Consider the following 20,596-nt stretch of genomic DNA (forward strand, 5'->3'; position numbering starts at 1 on the left):
ATATGTGTAATAAAGCAAGAAATAATGAGTAGTAGTTAGGGACTCTGGTTTGTGCAAAAGGTTGTTGGAAACCAAGAATCGTACTTTAAGAGTTATGAAATGTATGTAAATGCGTGAATGTATTACAATGCCGATGAAAATTTTTTGGACACCATTATATTTAAAGGATTTTGTTTCTACAGATTTGTAACGCAAATTCTCAATCTGTGAAAATATTTTCATATGTGACTGTCACTGTAGCGGAAACTGATGTCGTAAATTTTTCAGTAAGAAAGGTAAGTGACCACCTGCACATAATGCATCGTGGGCACCCAGCTGCGCGACAGGCGCCTGGAAAAAAAGCCATTAGTGTGTGCCTGTCAGAGGCACAGGTGGGGAAAAAAAAGAGGCCATTATCCTCGCTATTGACATTTCTTTGTAGAAAGCATCGTAAATACGACACCCTCAAACTTGAAAACATGATTACACTGTAGAGTTCTTAATTTATGATATTTACTGAAATGAAATGATGAGAAACGTTTCATGTCTATTGTCTTGCTAGCTGGAAGATTGTTTACTGCATTATGAAATGCCTTATGGCTAGCGAATGACGTTTCACGCCTTGCTTTGCCTATTTTGTTTAATATCTAGTTTCTTGTTGCAACGCAGCATTGTTTAAATTAAAATTTAATACATGTACTAATATAACTACTTTCTGTCTACAGACCCAGTAAAGAATCATTTTATGATGTACTTCCTTAGAAAAGAGAGCACAAATAGACATTTCCCTTCACAGGACTTACAAAAATAATTTTTTTACGATTTGGTAACTTATCTGCTAGCGTATGTTCTAGTGATGCATCACTCTAGTGTTAAGGTGTGACATAGGTATCACACATTTTTACTGTAATATTTTTTCTGCTTCAGCTTTGTCATGTTTAGGTATAAGTTATTACATTTATTGCTGCTTGCTTTGCTTACTTGCATTTTTTTGTCATTGCTGTTTGTATTTATTGTTTTGTGCTGCTGGATTGCCTCGTCCCTTAGTTTAGCATCTGAGCTCAGTAGATTTAAGTTACCTTAAGAGGGGGTAGACTATATAAGAGAATGAGTTGTAATGAATTGGAAGGAATGCACTGAGAAGCTATAAGAAAATTGTTTGGCCAAAAAAGTATTTTGAAAGAGGATAGGAACAAAATAAAGTAGGGTTTAGGGACAACAGGTTTAGCTAGGATTTTCTTGGAAATAAATGATGAGGTAAGATTATGGAAAATAAATAATAAGGTAAGAAATATGTGAATATATAAACACAGAAATCATGCTTGGATGGGATTTCTTTTGGCTGGAGCAAATGTTGAAATAAGAGGGGCGATCTATGGAATGGATTCTTGGGTTGGACTCCAGTACCAAATGTTACCCTGAAAACAAACCCTGTCCTTTCCTTTTGTGTTATCCCACTATGTGTTTGTGTACCCTTGGGTATTTATTTTCTTCCTGTCTCTGTGTACTGTTTCATAAAATTTTTTCTGTTCTAATACTAAGCTACATTCGCTATGATGAGGAATACTGTTATCCTCAAATATAATTTGCATCATCTTTGCATCATCTTTGTAAAGATGTTTAGACATTATTTATTGTATTTTGTTTTAATGCTCATGTGTGAAGTTGATGTTACGAAATTTATTCTGATTTTTTATGTATGTGCTCCTGTCATAATTCCTGTAACACTGATGTATATGTTATTTCGATTCTCTTGTAAAGCCTGTATTACGGCAAATGTTATCTGTACTATTATGTTCTTTAATGATATATTTTGTACCTTTGTTATTGTATTCTTATGTTATAAAATTGTAATTGACACCAGTTCATCAAATTAAGTAAATTGTAAATTCCATTTCACTGCACACGTTTCTGTTGGTCATAGTATATGGACAATATGTGAGAAGTAGGGACTGATAGTGTTTGCACATGTGTTAATAATTTAGTAAGGGACTGGACAACAGCATTGCTGGTTGTAAGGACATTTCAAAAACAATTTTTGTGAGTGCACAAGTGGTGGTTATGGACTTGCTATATTATCCGCAAGACTCTTCAATAGTGATTTTGCGCCTGCACAGTCAAACAGATGGCTGCTGGCCATCTCTACAAGGACTACAGTGGGTCTACACCTTTGATGGCCCACCAATACCATTATTTCTACAAGGACTGCAATGGGTCTGCACCTCTGGTGGCCCACCAATACCGTAATCTCTACCAGGACTACAGTGGGTCTGCTCTGTGATGACCTACCTACCGATAGTCTTCAACGTCGACTGACTCTGTTGTGGCCCATTACCTGTCTGCATGTCAAGAGTCAGCACTGTCTTTCGTTGGAAGGACAACACTACTTCTTCAAGACTGCATGGAAATCCACTACTTCCGTGTGCATTTTCTTTTATTGCTCAGTCTTCGAGAAAAACACTACTATTTTACTGTGATGAAAGATCAGGACTGTCTATATGGACTGTGAGAAAATTTTAGCTTTTGACCAACATTGTATCAATAAGTGTGTGCATTTGATATCTTTGTTATAGTAATTATGAAAAATTTTATCAAATCATTATTGGCCACTGCCCAAAACAATTTGTAAAAATTTTTTGTGGGGGAGCATGGGGGCTATGTAAGTAGGCTGTTTAGGTTTTCTTATTGGTAACGCCGCTTAGCGCTCGGTATGAAAAATCACTGGCTGTGCTGTGCGCAGTGTGTGTTTAGTTTGCATTGTTGTCTGCCATTGTAGTGTTGAGCAGAGGCAGCTGGATGCTAATAGCGCGATAGCGTTGCGCAGTTGGAGGTGAGCCGCCAGCACTGGTGGACGTGGGGAGAGAGATGGCGGAGTTTTCAAATTTGTAAGAATTGGTGTCATGAACTGATATATATATTATGACTATTAAGGTAAATACATTGTTTGTTCTCTATTAAAATCTTTCATTTGCTAACTATGCCTGTCAGTAGTTAATGCCTTCAGTAGTTTGAATCTTTTAGTTAGCTGGCAGTAGTGGCGCTCGCTGTATTGCAGTAGTTCGAGTAACGAAGATTTTTGTGAGGTAAGTGATTTGTGTAATGTATAGGTTAATGTTAGTCAGGGCCATTCTTTCGTAGGGATTTTTGGAAGTCACATTGCGTTGCGCTAAAAATATTGTGTGTCAGCTTTAAGCTCAGTCTTGTACAATTGTTCTAAGGGGACGTTTCATATGGGACCCAGTGTTATCTGACATTAAAAAACTACGGTCTGTGGTTCTATCGTCGGAATAAAATTTTTATCTATTTTTATTTTTTAATTTTTGACAACGATATCTCGATTTCGCCTGTTTCCATCACTGGCGGCGGGGTATGTCTACTGCAATAGAGGGCAGTTACGGCACCTTCTCGCGCACGCGTTTTGGGTCTTCTGCGGCCTATATAGGGGCCGCTGCTTGCGCTGGGAAGTCAGTTTCACTCTCACCTGTAGATGGCGGCCAGTTGGACCGCGGAAATATTGTGTCATGAAGACGTTATGATCCGGCTGCATACCCCAGAAGAATATTATCAATTATTACGCCGGGAAAGCCTTCGTAGTCACAACAAAGTAACAATGCCGACGCTATCGAACCGCGCTATTGACCGTCTAGGTATGGTTGAACTACAGACAACACGAGCTGTGTACCTCCTTCCTGGTGGAATGACTGGAGCTAATCGGCTGTCGGACCCCCTCCGTCTAATAGGCGCTACTCATGTATGGGCATCTCTGAACAGACAGTGGGAATGTGTCTGTGATACAATATCCACAATCAACGTCTATCTTCACTAGTCGTGGGAACTGGGGTGACGCAAAACTTTTTTTGATGTGTGTATTTTTAGATTTTCGCTTTGATAGAAAGTTGTCACTTCTTGTGTTTAAAAGCTAATTTAAGTTGTCCTCAGTCAGAAAGCTCGTTTGAACACTACAGTGTTACACTAGGAATGGTTCTATTGGATATGGCACAACTTTCTGTTACTTTATCGCTTGAACCGACTTTCCCAGCCGGTTATAAGGGTACACTTTGACAGGAACTCCAAATAACAGTACAATCCGGCATTTTTCGCATTCGCAAGTGATTCGTAGAGATTAAAGAACCATCAGGTAATAGAAATAAATACTGGTACCAACTGAGCTGAATTTGCCACCTAGCAAAGAAAGTGGAAAAAGTAACTATCATCAGTTTATACAAAGTCCAATATAGGTTATTTTCATGGTAGATGGAGCACTTCTAACGTGCGTTCATTACTTTGCTGTAGCCGTCACACCCCACCGTGGTACTCATCACAAATGCTGCAACTTCGTTAGCTTAATATGTGTAACTGTACGTGCTGCATTTACTTAGGCTACATTATTTTAATTAACAACTGTAAATGAAACTTCCTGGCAGATTAAAACTGTGTGTCGGAAAATGACTCAAACTCAGGACCTTTGCCTTTCACGGGAAAGTGCTCTACCATTTGAGCTACCCAAGCACGACTCACTCAGGAGAGCTTCTGTATAGTTTGGAAGGTAGGAGACGGATACTGGCAGAAGTAAAGCTGTGAGTACCGGGCGTGAGTCGTGCTTAGGTAGCTCAGATGGTAGAGCACTTGCCCGTGAAAGGCAAAGGTCCCGAGTTCGAGTCTCGGTCGGGCACACAGTTTTAATCTGCCAAGAAGTTTCATATCAGCGCACACTCCGCTGCAGAGTGAAAATCTCATTCTGGAAACATCCCCCAGGCTGCGGCTAAGCCATGTCTCCGCAATATCCTTTCTTTCAGGAGTGCTAGCTGTGCAAGGTTCGCACGAGAGCTTCTGTAAAGTTTGGAAGGTAGGAAACGGATACTGGCAGAAGTGAAGCTGTGAGTACCGGGCGTGAGTCGTGCTTGGGTAGCTCAGATGGTAGAGCACTTGCCCGTGAAAGGCAAAGGTCTCGAGTTCGAGTCTCGGTCCGGCACACAGTTTTAATCTGCCAGGAAGTTTCATATCAGCGCACACTCCGCTGAAGAGGGGAAATCTCATTCTGGGAACAACTGTAATTAACAGAAATTGGTTTCCCAGTCTCGGAAGGATAAAACACCGACCAGTACATAAATGGTTTGTCCAGTGTTGACTCATAAGAGCGTGTAGTGCAAAACTTTTGACCTTAGAAGATCGGGAAAGACGTTATCGCAGCGGTTCTCAACTTCAGACTGGATGCCACTTCTGGGTCCGCGTGCGCGCTACAGCGACCGTTCTTAGCGAGACACGTTAACGCCCCAGCCGCCGGAAAAAGATGCATAACAATAAAGAGAACTTGAAGCTAAGCCCCAGCGGCTAGCACATGCTACGTCAAACTGTAGACGTGTTAATGTAACTGTGCCCTTGCAAGTGCCACAGAATTAATTAACAGGATTCCAGTGAGAAAGGTAGTGGGCGCCCGAGATACCCTCGCTGGAATTTCTATACCAAGGGTTGTGGCGCAGTGGTTAGCACAATGGACTCGCAGTGGGGAGGTCAAAGGTTCAAATCCATGTTCGGTCATCCAGGTTTACATTTTAGATCATTTTGCAAAACTGGTTAGGGCAAATGTCGGGATAGTTCCTTTCAAATGGCATGGCCAATTTTCTTTTCCATCCTTTCTTGACCCTAGTTTGTTCTCCGACGATTAATACCCTCTCAGCCGACGGGGCGTTGAGCCCTAATCTCCCTTCCTCGAGATTCGAATGGCCCATGTTCCAGAAGGGGCAATAAATACACTACTAGCCATTAAAATTGCTCTACCAAGAAGATGACGTGCTACAGACGCGAAATTAAACCATCAGGAAGTTGATATATGCAAATGATTGGTTTTCCAGAGCATTCACACAAGGTTGGCGCCGGTGGCGACACCTACAACGTGCTGACATGAGGAAAGTTTCCAACCGATTTCTCATACACAAACGGCAGTTCACCAGCGTTGTCTGGTGAAACGTTGTTGTGATGCCTCGTGTAAGAAGCAGAAATGCGTACCATCACGTTTCCGACTTTCAAAAAGGGCGGATTGTAGCCTATCGCGATTGCCGATTGCAGTTTATCGTATCGCGACATTGCTGCTCGCGTTGGTCGAGATCCAATGACTGTTAGCAGAATATGGAATTGGTGGGTTGAGGAGGGTAATACGGAACGCCATGCTGGATCCCAACGGCCTCGTATCACTAGCAGTTGAGATAACAAGCATCTTATCCGCTTTGCTGTAACGGATCGTGCAGCCACGTCTCAGTCGCTGAGTCAACAGATGGGGACGTTTGCAAGACAACAAATATCTGCGCGAAAAGTTCGACGACGTTTGCAGCAGCTGGACTATCTGCCCGGAGCCATGGCCGGCCGGTGTGGCCGAGCGGTTCTAAGCGCTACAACCTGCAAAAGACCGACCGACCGCTAAGGTCGCAGGTTCGAATCCTGCCTCGGGCATGGATGTGTGTCATGTCCTTAGGTTAGTTAGGTTTAAGTAGTTCTACGTTCTAGGGGACTGATGACCACAGCAGTTGAGTCCCATAGTGGTCAGAGCCATTTGAACCATTTGAGCCAATCCATGTTCTGTTTACAGCATCAGGATGGTCACACCCGTGTTTGGCGACATCGCGGTGAATGCACATTGGAAGCGTGCATTCGTCATCGCCGTACAGGCGTATCACACGGCGTGATGGTATGGGCTGAGATTGGTTACACGTCTAGGTCACTTCTTGTTCGCATTTACGACACTTTGAAAAGTGGACGTTACACTTCAGATGTGTTACGACCCGTGGCTCTACCTTCCATTCGATACCTGCGAAACCCTACATTTCAGCAGGATAATGCACTACCGCATGTTGCAGGTACTGTATGGGTCTTTTTGGACACAGAAAATGTTCGACTGCTGCCCTGGCCAGCACATTCTCTAGATCTCTCATCAATTGAAAATGTCTGGTCAATGGCGGCCGAGCTCGTCACAATACTCCAGTCACTACTCTGATGAACTGTGGTATCGTGTTGAAGCTGCATGGGCAGCTGTACCTGTACATGCCATCCAAGGTCTGTCTGAGTCAATGCCCAGTCGAATCAAGGCCGTTATTACGGCCAGAGGTGGTTGTTCTGAGTACTGATTTCTCAGGATCTATACACCCAAGTGGCCGAGCGGTTCTAAGCGCTACAGTACGGAACTGCGCGACCGCTACCGTCTCAAGTTCGAATCCTGCCTCGGGCATCGATGTGTATGATGTCCTTAGGTTAGTTAGGTTTAAGTAGTTCTACTAGGGGACGATGACCTCAGAAGTTAAGTCCCATAGTGCTCAGAGCTATTGGAACCATATGCACCCAAATTGCGTGAAAATGTAATCACATATCAGTTATAGTATAATATATTTGTCCAATGAATACCCGTTTATCATCTGCATTTCTTAGTGGTGTAGCAATTTTAATGGCCAGTATTGTACATTACTGTTCCCAAACTCAGTCTCTCGTAATGACCACGGATGTTCTGTTAAAGAAATTCAATATGCTTAGAAGTGTAACATATTTTCTTTTCTTTTCACGAACCATTCGCTGATAGTATGGGGAGAGGTCTCCGGAGGGTGGAATATGCCCCCACCCCCTCTCCACCTCACCTGGAGTACCTGGAGCCCAGAAGTTTCATAGATTACGGAATTCTCATACACTTTTGGAAGAAGTGAGTTAATAATCATTAATTCTTTGGGATGCAAAAGCTTTTCGTGTTATACATAAAATTTAATCCATTTAGCTGGACACGTCTCGAATTGATCATCTCATTTATGTCTAAAATGGCAGGATTAATTTCTGCGGTCACTCATTGGTAAGGGAAACTGGAGTTGGGGAGGGGAGAGGGTGATGATTGTGGCGCTCAATATAGCTCCCGCGACGTACCTCACGTGGCGGACTCTCTATCAAAATTATTACTGTTGACAACGTGTTAATGGCACTTCCATGTATCGCATGGCTGGAGGTCGAATCGTGCTGGATATACTGCCGCTGAACTGACACTCGCCAGCCTGGGTGTGGTTTGTGGGCGATCGTCCACGCCCGTTTACGCAAATAAAAGGCTTAGTCACAGTTTCCGCCCTAGATACGCAGTACTCGAACACTGCAAACACGAAAACATATATGACAAGATAACACGATTTGCTGAAGGACATTCGTCGCTCGGCAAACAGATTAAAAGCACTTCACATCAGAAATGAGAACAGGCTGCGTAAGTGGAAAAGAGAAATACAATGAATGCCCTGTGTACCTGCTATCATTAGCGGCAATCGTTTGACATCCACTACTAGAAACTGCATTACGATTTCCAGCTAAGGAATCTACATTCTTCCGGCAAGACTCCTAAGGTCATCTACACTTACTCCCCTCCCCCCTCCCCCCCAATTTCAGGTTTTCGGCTCGGTCTTTCTTTCCTCTCGTGGAAAGCAACTAAAAGTGTGAGGTGATCCACGTGAGTTCCAAAAGAAATCCGTTGGAATTCGATTACTCGATAAATAGTACAATTCTCAAGGCTGTCAATTCAACAACTACCTGGGTGTTAAAATTACGAACAACTTCAGTTGGAAAGACCACACAGATAATATTGTGGGGAAGGCGAGCCAAAGGTTGCGTTTTATTGGCAGGACACTTAGAAGATGCAACAAGTCCACTAAAGAGACAGCTTACACTACACTCGTTCGTCGTCTGTTAGAATATTGCTGCGCGGTGTGGGATCCTTACCAGGTGGGATTGACGGAGGACATCGAAAGGGTGCGAAAAAGGACAGTTCGTTTTGTATTATCACATAATAGGGGAGAGAGTGTGGCAAATATGATACGCGAGTTGGGATGGAAGTCATTAAAGCAAAGACGTTTCTCGGCGCGGCGAGATCTATTTACGAAATTTCAGTCACCAACTTTCTCTTCCGAATGCGAAAATATTTGGTTGAACCCAACCTACATAGGTAGGAATGATCATAAAAATAAAATAAGAGAAATCAGAGCTCGAACAAAAGGTTTAGGTGTTCGTTTTCCCCTTGCGCTGTTCGTGAGTGAAAAGGTAGAGAGATAGTATGATTGTGGTTCGAGGAACCCTCTTCCAAGCACTTAAATGTGAATTGCAGAGTAATCATGTAGATGTAGATGTAGAAATGTAGAAAAGTAGTTCCTCTGCCCTTACCAAACATTCGCTTGACTTCACATCCCACTTCATTCCGTCTTCATTGCATTCGTATTTGTGTTTTTCCCTTTCACTTTGTTTTTCTGTCTGTTCCATCTGAACACTCATCTCTCCATTATTCGCTGAGCAACGGTCAGTTCATCGGTGGATTTCGCATTAAAAGTCCACGTAACACCGCGACATACCTGCTGTAAACTTCCCATTTCACACACGGAAGTGGTTTATGTCTGAAAACTATTTCGTGTATCCAAGGCATACCATGCCAATTGTACAATTGTGGTTGCCTGCAAACTTAATTACGAATGTAGATAATAATTTCGTGTGGGTCAATGCTTTCGTGTAAGTCTTTTCTATTGGGCGTCACTTTGGCAACGTCTGTGTCTCTAACTCAGTCTTTCTGAACCTTCTAGTACTCGCGGTCCAATTTTCAATCACAATTTTCATCGCCCTTCCTCCCATTCTCCCATCCCTCCATTCCTCATACGGTAACAATGTATAAAATATTGTGTCCTGAGTATTTTGACATTAAAGCTACAGATTACAAAGAACAAATAAACTATTGATATTTCGCTGCACCGATATGCTGCATTGACTTTACGAGAATCAATGGCCCTCTGTTGCTCTCTGCTTACAGCTACCGCGCGAAAATTTGATGGATAACCTCATCTGAAAAAAACTTTGGTCTGGAACGCAGGCTGAATGGAATCACTGATAATTACTACACTTATTTTTAATTCAGTAGCGAACATTTAATTTTTAAATGCACTATGCAGTACGTCTGGTGGCCTGTCAATAAGTATATTACATCAGTGTAAATACGAAGTTTAATTTTTTATTATGTCAGAATGTATTTTGCTTTTCTTTCCTTTCAGTGATTTACTTAGTTCTTAAATTCGTATTTTTTTCCTTTTCAATACGTTCGCGCCTGCACTTACTGTCATGACCCCCCCCTCTCTCTCTCCCTCCTAGGGGGGGGGGGGGGTGGAGGGGTGCGCCCGAGGGCTCGCTTCTCCAACGTAAGCCAGTTATCCACAACGGACCTACAATTTAACTTGGAATCCGAACCACGTGTTGTTTCTGGCACTTCCTCATGCCACTGAGAAGTGAAGGCTACGTTCGAACAAAAGTGAGAACTCTGTGATCCGTCCGAGATTCCGTACCTCTAGCAGTAGGTTTGCAGGCAGGCACTTTATCGCTAAACCGCCAGGCCGGCCTACACATAGACGTGATGAGTGAGTTCGCGACTATCAAAATTTGTGAGGTATATGATAGTGCCTTTTGTTTGTATTGACTTAGAAGCTGAAATTATTTTCACCGCCAATGGACAGTAGATATATTTGATATAAATTTTATACCTCTACCTGTTTCTAAGTAACAAGGATCTTAAACAGACGGACATGTCACATATTAAGGTCTACGTTTCCGTTACGGTGTAAAAAATGTCATAATTGATACAAAACTCGCTCACCAAAACCTAACCTACAGGACACTACCCGTTCACCTGAAATCATGAGACTTCGCAAGAAGCGTGGTTTTACAGTCCACCTAAAGGAAAAAATCCGAAAATTATTAATTTGTGATGTCACACAAAATATATTTTTGGCATTTGCTATCAGGCTGTCTGTAAGACTGTTAATACCTTTTTTTTTTCTCAGTAACGGGTGAACGTATGAAGTTCAAATTTATGTTACATATAGAGATCTACGGTTCCTTGGTGGTGTATAAGGTTAAGCTTCTACATCAATGCAATCCAAAGATAAGTCACATATTTTAACACTCGCAAAGTCACTTATCAGAACGTATAGGCTACTTACATTTGACCTAGAATCATGAAATTTCGTGTGAAGGAAAGTTTCACAGGACTAGTAAAGGAAAAATATCCGAAAATTGTTGAACTGTTAAGTTTTGAAAACGAAAATATTTTGTACCGTTATAGTTTCACAATGCATTCGTCATTCGCATGCAGGATAATAGAAAAAATATTATTCCTTGCAAACATAAAACGTAAGCTGTAGTCATGTTTTAGTAAATAAATAAAAATATTTTATTGAATACTCTGTCTACAGAAGTCTGTCGCTTTTTAGTGTTTCGTACTTCAATCGATAAAAACGGAATCCTTATAGGATTACACGTAGTCCGTATATCTGTCTGTCTGTCCGACTGTTAAAATACACTTTTCTCACGACCGGGAAGGCATGTGAAGTTGAAATTTATGTCACATACTGGGGTCTTGAGTCCCATGGCGGTGTAAGACACTGAAGCTTCTAAGTCAATGCAACCAAAAGCTACGGCCATTTATGTCACATATTTTAATACTCGCAAACTCACTCATTAAAACTTAAAAGAGTTCTTTCCGTTGGTCTATAACCATAAAATTTGGCAAAAAGGAAAGTTCTACAGTTCAACCAAAGAGAAAAATCTGAAAATTCTGAATAGGTAAATGTCTAATATGAAAAACTTTTTGTCATTTCTTATCCGTTAAGATCGCTTTTTCTCATGTACGGGTAGACATAGCAACTTGAAAATTTTGTCAAATACTAATGCCAACAAGCCCTTGGAGATCTAATAAATGTAAGCTTATAAGTCCATGCAGAACTTAATCATAGCTAACACTTGGTTTAAGAATCATGAAAGAAGGTTGTATACGTGGAAGAACCCTGGAGATACTAAAAGGTATCAGATAGATTATATAATGGTAAGACAGAGATTTAGGAACCAGGTTTTAAGTTGTAAGACATTTCCAGGGGCAGATGTGGACTCTGACCACAATCTATTGGTTATGACCTGTAGATTAAAACTGAAAAAACTGCAAAAATGTGGGAAATTAAGGAGATGGGACCTGGATAAACTGAAAGAACCAGAGGTTGTACAGAGTTTCAGGGAGAGCATAAGGGAACAATTGACAGGAATAGGGGAAAAAAATACAGTAGAAGAAGAATGGGTAGCTCTGAGGGATGTAGTAGTGAAGGCAGCAGAGGATAAAGTAGGTACAAAGACGAGGGCTGCTAGAAATCCTTGGGTAACAGAAGAAATATTGAATTTAATTGATGAAAGGAGAAAATATAAAAATGCAGTAAATGAAGCAGGCAAAAAGGAATACAAACGTCTCAAAAATGAGATCGACAGGAAGTGCAAAATGGCTAAACAGGGATGGCTAGAGGACAAATGTAAGGATGTAGAAGCTTATCTCACTAGGGGTAAGATAGATACTGCCTACAGGAAAATTAAAGAGACCTTTGGAGAGAAGAGAACCACGTGTATGAATATCAAGAGCTCAGATGGCAGCCCAGTTCTAAGCAAAGAAGGGAAGGCAGAAAGGTGGAAGGAGTATATAGAAGGTTTATACAAGGGCGATGTACTTGAGGACAATATTATGGAAATGGAAGAGGATGTAGATGAAGACGAAATGGGAGATACGATACTGCGTGAAGAGTTTGACAGAGCACTGAAAGACCTGAGTCGAAACAAGGCCCCCGGAGTAGACAACATTCCATTAGAACTACTGACGGCCTTGGAACAACCAGTCCTGACAAAACTCTATCAGCTGGTGAGCAAGATGTATGAGACAGGCGAAATACCCTCAGACTTCAAGAAGAATATAATAATTCCAATCTCAAAGGAAGCAGGTGTTGACAGATGTGAAAATTACCGAACTATCAGTTTAATAAGCCACGGCTGCAAAATACTAACGCGAATTCTTTACAGACGAATGGAAATACTGGTAGATGCAGACCTCGGGGAGGATCAGTTTGGATTCCGTCGAAATGTTGGAACACGTGAGGCAATACTGACCTTACGACTTATCTTAGAAGAAAGATTAAGAAAAGGTAAACCTACGTTTCTAGCATTTGTAGACTTAGAGAAAGCTTTTGACAATGTTGACTGGAATACTCTTTTTCAAATTCTAAAGGTGGCAGGGGTAAAATACAGGGAGCGAAAGGCTATTTATAATTTGCACAGAAACCAGATGGCAGTCATAAGAGTCGAGGGGCATGAAAGGGAAGCAGTGGTTGGGAAAGGAGTGAGACAGGGTTGTAGCCTCTCCCCGATGTTATTCAATCTGTATATTGAGCAAGCAGTAAAGGAAACAAAAGAAAAATTTGGAGTAGGTATTAAAATTCATGGAGACGAAGTAAAAACTTTGAGGTTCGCCGATGACATTGTAATTCTGTCAGAGACGGCAAAGGACTTGGAAGAGCAGTTGAATGGAATGGACAGTGTCTTGAAAGGAGGATATAAGATGAACATTAACAAAAGCAAAACGAGAATAATGGAATGTAGTCAAATTAAATCGGGTGATGCTGAGGGAATTAGATTAGGAAATGAGACACTTAAAGTAGTAAAGGAGTTTTGCTATTTAGGAAGTAAATTAACTGATGATGGTCGAAGTAGAGAGGATATAAAATGTAGACTGGCAATGGCAAGGAAAGCGTTTCTGAAGAAGAGAAATTTGTTAACATCGAATATCGATTTATGTATCAGGAAGTCGTTTCTGAAAGTATTTGTTTGGAGTGTAGCCATGTATGGAAGTGTAACATGGACGATAACTAGTTTGGACAAGAAGAGAATAGAAGCTTTCGAAATGTGGTGCTACAGAAGAATACTGAAGATAAGGTGGATAGAGCACGTAACTAATGAGGAGGTATTGAATAGGATTGGGGAGAAGAGAAGTTTGTGGCACAACTTGACTAGAAGAAGGGATCGGTTGGTAGGACATGTTTTGAGGCATCAAGGGATCACAAATTTAGCATTGGAGGGCAGCGTGGAGGGTAAAAATCGTAGAGGGAGACCGAGAGATGAGTACACTAAGCAGATTCAGAAGGATGTAGGTTGCAGTAGGTACTGGGAGATGAAGCAGCTTGCACAGGATAGAGTAGCATGGAGAGCAGCATCAAACCAGTCTCAGGACTGAAGACAACAACAACAACAACAACAAGTCCATGCAGCCAAAAACTAACCCCATTTAAGTCATATATGTTGATACTCCCAAATTAACTTTCAAAAACTTTCTCCTCGAGTAACGTGTGATATAGATATCGTATTCAACTGCTGAGCAATACTGGCTGTTTTTTGGCGCTGGGTTGTACGTGTGAACAGTGTCGCAAAACAAAACTTTAAACTTAGTGAAATATTAAATTTGAAATAATGAAAACTAATCCATTTAAATGCCAAAAGTAAGCAATTGTGTAATCAGTGAAAACTATTTAACTGAAACAACTGAAGCACATTATGAGAGTTTCTGAAATGAACTGAAATTTTTAACCTGAAACGTTCACAAAAATAAAATACAGCTCCAGTCAGAAGAAATGTGAGATTACCTACAGCTTGCTCAGCCCAGCACCTGATAATTCTGACACGCTCCTCATAAGAATGCAAAGTGAGATTACCTCATGCTCAGCATTTTGTTTTGTGTCTGGTGTACTGACGTTCTCGAAAGGAAATAGAAATCAGCAGATGCAGCATCTAAAGAATAAATTAACTGCTCACGACAAAATTTGTTTTTTGCTTGTCAGAAATAGTCTGCGGCTTCATGTGGTCTAAGGCGCAATACACACGCAAAAAAATATTCAAAACTTGACTAAGAGTGATGGAAGAGCGTTTTACACTACAGAAAGTCGTTCTTGAAAAATTAAATTCTGATTATTGTTAAAAAATACTGTACGGCATAAGAAGATCCGAACTATTACGGAATTCTCTCAATATAAAAACTACACATGTTACATCTAATTGCCTTATTTGTAACATAATGAAAACAAGGAGATCAAATTAGCACTAATTATGAATGTCGTTAGTTATGTGAGGGACAAAGATTTCCTTCAAATAATAGTTCTGACAACCAAACATATCTACCTTGTGCATTTGTTTATTACCTTGAAAAATTCCTCCAACAAATCTTCTTCATCAATAGAATCAATAACACATGTTTTCAAACAATTTCTCATCTCCGTAATAAAGTATTCCAGATAATTTCTCTAAGATTCACAAACATCAATTTTTCTTCTCTAAAAACTCAACTGCTTGCTATTATACCTCCAATAAGAATGTCCCAGCACTGCACAACTAACAGACAAACAAATAAACAACGGATTAACTTAAACAGGCCAGGATCTTCTTCATTACTCGCGTGGCGCACTCATTCATCTTTGTCCCAGTACATTAAAGGTGAATTATTTACAATGGCAGAAAACAATTATTAGGGCTCCAATGGTATGTTTCATAGCAAATTAAGTACAGAACGGTGCACATAAAACCGGCCCTAACCGGAATGCGAACGAGCGTGAGTAGCATTACTAGCTTGTCAGTTTCTTTGCCACCTTCCAACAGCAGTAGCGTGTGAGTAGCTCATACGGAAAGTAGTCGTTATAAACCGTGTACTTCATTAACATTCTTTACCCCATTGAAGAACGTGTGTTCATTGTTGAAGAATACGTGCGGTCTGAATCCATTAAAGTTGTTCGTGACAGTTTTCATAAAAAGTTTCCTGAAAGTAACATTCCTGCAAAATCAATGATTCAGTGAGAAAGTGGCGTTCGACAAGCAGTGTTGTTAATTCAAAGAGAAATAAGGCACCGACTGTACACACACCTGAAGCTGTGACAAACGTGACGGCACGCATTAAAAGAAGTCCCTACAAGTCAACACGACGATTATCACAGCAATGTGGAATATCTCGCAGGTAATATCAGCACATTCTTCATGGCATAAAAATGAAACCATACCGTGTGAGTGTTGTTCAGCAAATAAAAGAAGCGGACAAGGGTGAGCGTACACATTATTGTAATTGGTTGCTGGAAAAAGTCGCTGGGGGACATCTTGATCCGTACCTACTTTTTCGATGGATGAAGCTTGATTTCATCTGTAGGGTTACGTTAATTCATAAAACACAAAACACTGGGCTACAGAGAATCCCCATGGCGTATTGCAAAAGCCGTTACGATTTAAAAATTGGTGCATGGTGTGCTGTATCTGGCAATAGAATTATCGGGCCATTGTTCTTCAGCGAAACTGTCAACATTCATATTTAGTTGCAACTCTACAATGAGTTTTCGGCTCTGTTAACTCCAAACGAAAAATGTTTTGCGTATTTCCGGGGCAACTTCTCATACGTCGAATTTGTCCTTAGCTCGTATACACACTGATTTTACTGAAGAGAGGACCATTTGTAAGGGCTTGTGGCCACTCCGCTCTCCCGACTTGTTACCATGAGACATTTACCTCTGGAGATTTCTAAAGGCAGTCTAACTCAACAATCCCAGAACACTTGAAACATTAAAAAACAACATACGTGAAGAAAATTCGAACGTTCCTCAAAGAGTACTGTAATGTGTTTTCCGTAACATGCCTCGACATGCGCAACTTTGGTTGGATGTTGGCGGAGAACATTTTAAACACGGACTTCAAATTCCTTTCTGAAATATGCTTATTAAACTAAGTAAATCTGTTACTTCAACTGTTAATTACATAGTTAATAATGAAACTGCTCAATAAAAATGTAAGAAAGCGATGATGTACGTTGAGTTTCTTCATTCATATACTCATTTACTCTGAGATGAAGAGGTTAGCACAGGGGAAGAATTCGTGGCGGGCCGCATCAAACCAGTCAGTAGACTGAAGACCGAAAAAAAAAAATCCTTTCAGCGCAGGGGCCGGTTTTATGTGCGCCGCTCCGTGTAAACTGTCCTGTTTTATACCCTATCCCAACCGTAAACTTTTCGAGTGTTTAGTAACCTGGGGTTAAACGCAATCAAGGAGAAGTAGTTTTAGTTGACGCCTATTTCTCTAGTGACAGAAATTATATTCTTCCAATATGGCTTGTAGGTTTGTATTGAACATTTAGGACTTGTGATGAAAATGTTCATTGTTATTTTTTAAGTGTTGTTATGCACTTGCTCATTGCTTATCGAAAACAATGATTATACTATTAGAGATGCCACCATCACCGAAAAAGAAGACCTTCAATAAAACTGGGACATCATCTGTGATAGCCCAATACTCATACACTACTGGCCATTAAAATTGCTACACCGCCAAGATGACGTGCTACAGACACGAAATTTAACCGTCAGGAATAAGATGCTGTGATATGCAAATGATTAGCTTCTCAGAGCATTCACACAAGGTTGGCGCCGGTGGCGACACCTGCAACGTGCTAACACGAGGAAAGTTTCCAACAGATTTCTCATACACATACATCAGTTGACCAGCGTTGCCTGGCGAAACGTTGTTGTGATGCCTCGTGTAAGGAGGAGAAATGCGTACCATCACGTTTCCGACTTTGATAAAGGTCGGATTGAAGCCTGTCGCGATTGCGGTTTATCGTATCGCAACATTGCTGCTCGCGTGGGTCGAGATCCAATGACTGTTTGCAGAATGTGAAATCGGTGTGTTCAGGAGGGTAATACGGAACGCCGTGCTGGATCCCAATTGCCTAATTTCACTAGCAGTCGAGATAACAGGCATCTTGGCCGCTTGGCTGTAACGGATCGTGCAGCCACGTCTCGATCCCTGAGTCAACAGATGGGGACGTTTGCAAGACAACAACCATCTGCACGAACAGTTCGACGACGTTTGCAGCAGCATGGACTATCAGCTCGGAGATCGTGGCTGCGGTTACCCTTGACGCTGCATCACAGACAGGAGCGCCTGCGATGGTGCACAGAACGACGAACGTGGATGCAAGAATGGCAAAACGTAATTTTTTCGCATGAATCCAGGTTCTGTTTACAGCATCATGATGGTCGCATCCGTGTTTGGCGACATCGCGGTGAACGCCTATTGGAAGCGTGTATTCGCCATCGCCATCCTGGGGTATCACCCAGCGTGATGGTATGGGGTGCCATTGTTTACACGTTTCGGTCACCTCTTGTTCGCATTGACGGCACTTTGAACAGTGGACGTTACATTTCAGATGTGTTACGACCCGTGGCTCTACCCTTCTTTCGATCCCTGCGAAACCCAACATTTCAGCAGGATAATGCACGACCGCATGTTGTAGGTCCTGTACGGGCCTTTCTGGATACGGGAAATGTTCGACTGCTATCCTGGCCAGCACATTCTCCAGATCTCTCACCAACTGAAAACGTCTGGTCAATAGTGGCCGAGCACCTGGCTCGTCACAATACGCCAGTCACTACTCTTGATGAACTGTGGTATCGTGTTGAAGCTCCATGGACAGCTGTACCTGTACACGCCATCCAAGTTCTGTTTGACTTAATGCCCAGGCGTATGAAGGCCGTTATTACGGCCAGAGGTGGTTGTTCAGAGTACTGATTTCTCCAGATCTATGCACCCAAATTGCGTGAAAATGTAATCACATGTCAGTTCTAGTATGATTTATTTGTCCAATGAATACCCGTTTATCATATGCATTTGTTCTTGGTGTAGCAGTTTTAATGGTCATTAGTGTATATTATTGAGTCAGTCTTCTTACTGGTCTGATGCAGCCTGCCACGAATTTCTGTCCTGTGACAGAGTATCACTTGCAACCTATGTCCTCAACTACTTGTTAGATGTGCTCCACTCCATGTCGTCGTCTACTCATTTTACCGTCTATTGCTCCTTCTAGTACCATAGAAATTATTCTGTGATATCTTAACAATGTTATCCCTTGTTCGTGTTAGTTGTTTCCATACATTCGTTTCCTCCCGGATTCTCTGGAGAAGTCCTCATTGCTTACCTCATCAATTCAGCTAATTTTCAATATTCTTCTGTAGCACCACATCTCAAACGCTTCGATTCTCTTCTTTACCGATTTTCCGACGGTCCATGCCTCACTACCAGACGATTCTGTGCTCTGAACATACATTCTCAGAAATTTCTTCCTCAAACTGAGGCATATGCTCGATACTAGTAGATTTCTCTTGGCCATGAAAGCTGTTTTTACCAGTGCCAGTATGCTTTCTTATTTTCTCCTTGCTGCTCCCTTCACGGGATGTTTTGCTGCCTAGGTAGAAGACTTCCTTAACTTCATCCACTTTGTGATCATCAAGCCTGATGTTAAGTTTCTCGCTGTTTTCATTTCTGCTAGTTCTCATTACTTTCGCCCATCTTCGATTTACTCTCAATCTATATTCTGTACTCATTAGACAGTTTATTCCGTTCAACAGATCCTGTAATTCCCTTCACTTTCACTGAGAACAGCAAAGCCATCATCGAATGTTATCATTGATATCGTTTCACCCTAAATTATAATTCCACTCTTGAATCTTACTTTCATTTCCGTCATGGCTTTTTCTGAATGTAGATTGAACAGTAGAAACGAAAGACTACATCCCTGTCTTACACCCTTTTTAGTCCGGGCACGTCGTTCTTTGTCTTCGACTCTTATTGCTCCCTCCTGGCTTTTGTAGATATTGTATATTACACTTCTTTCCCACAGCTAACCTGTACGTTTATCAGAATTTCGAACAACTAGCAACATTTGACACTGCCAAACGCTTTCTCCAGATAGACAGATCTTACGAACGTGTCTTTATTTTTCTTTAGCTTTGCTTCCATTATCAACCGCAACGTCAGAACTGCCTCTCTATAGCCTTTACCTTCTCCAGAGCCAAACTGATCGTCCTCTAACACCCTCAGTTTCCTTTTCCATCTTTGTGTACATTATTCCTCTCGGCAACTTGGATGCATGAGCTGTTAAGCTGACTGTGCGACAATTCTCGCACTTCGCAACTCTTGCAAATATTCGGAATTGTGTGGATGAAATTATCCGAAATTCAGATGGTATATCGCTAGACTCTTCATATACATATCATAAATAGAACTAGGGTCTATGTAATAGCCCAAAAGCCACAAAGGTTCTAACCCAGAAAACCTAAAACGTAAGAAACTAGAAACCAGTGAACACAGGACGACACAGGAACTCTTCAAGGATTATTCAAGCGGTGGTACTCAATAATTGCATTCAAATGTATCGTCTTAAATCTACTTCGCGCTATCTATTGTTCCAGCAGAGCACGACGCTGATTCTCTCTTCTGCAATGGAAAATTTTCCGAACAAGCAGTGATCTGGGTGAAATGTTTGCCGTTAGCAGTGTGGGCCCAACTAGGTTTTGTTGGTGCAGAAAGCGAAATAATTTTTGTGATTTTTGCGTAATAAAGTAACATGTGTTGTCTTATCAAATTACAAAAATCTATTCTTCTTCTTTCTCCTCGCCTTTATCCAATTTCTTCGCAGGGTCGGCATGTTAATTATTGGAATTTGGCAATGTTAGTGGTAGATGGTGGCCAGTTGCCCTTCCTGTCGCCACCCATCCCCCCCCCCCCCCCCCCCCTCCTTCCCTGTGATCGGAGTATGTGTACCCAAACTGTTTGCGTTTAGTGTTATTCCGTGAGGAAGTGTGAGACTGTGTTCTAAGTGATCTCGTATAGTTGAGGCGTAACGTGGGTACCAGCGCCGTATTCGCCTAGTAAGATGTGGGAAACCGCCTATAAACCACATCCAGGAGGT

This window comes from Schistocerca gregaria, chromosome 8 (assembly GCF_023897955.1).
Source record: "Schistocerca gregaria isolate iqSchGreg1 chromosome 8, iqSchGreg1.2, whole genome shotgun sequence".
Lineage (NCBI taxonomy): Eukaryota > Metazoa > Arthropoda > Insecta > Orthoptera > Acrididae > Schistocerca > Schistocerca gregaria.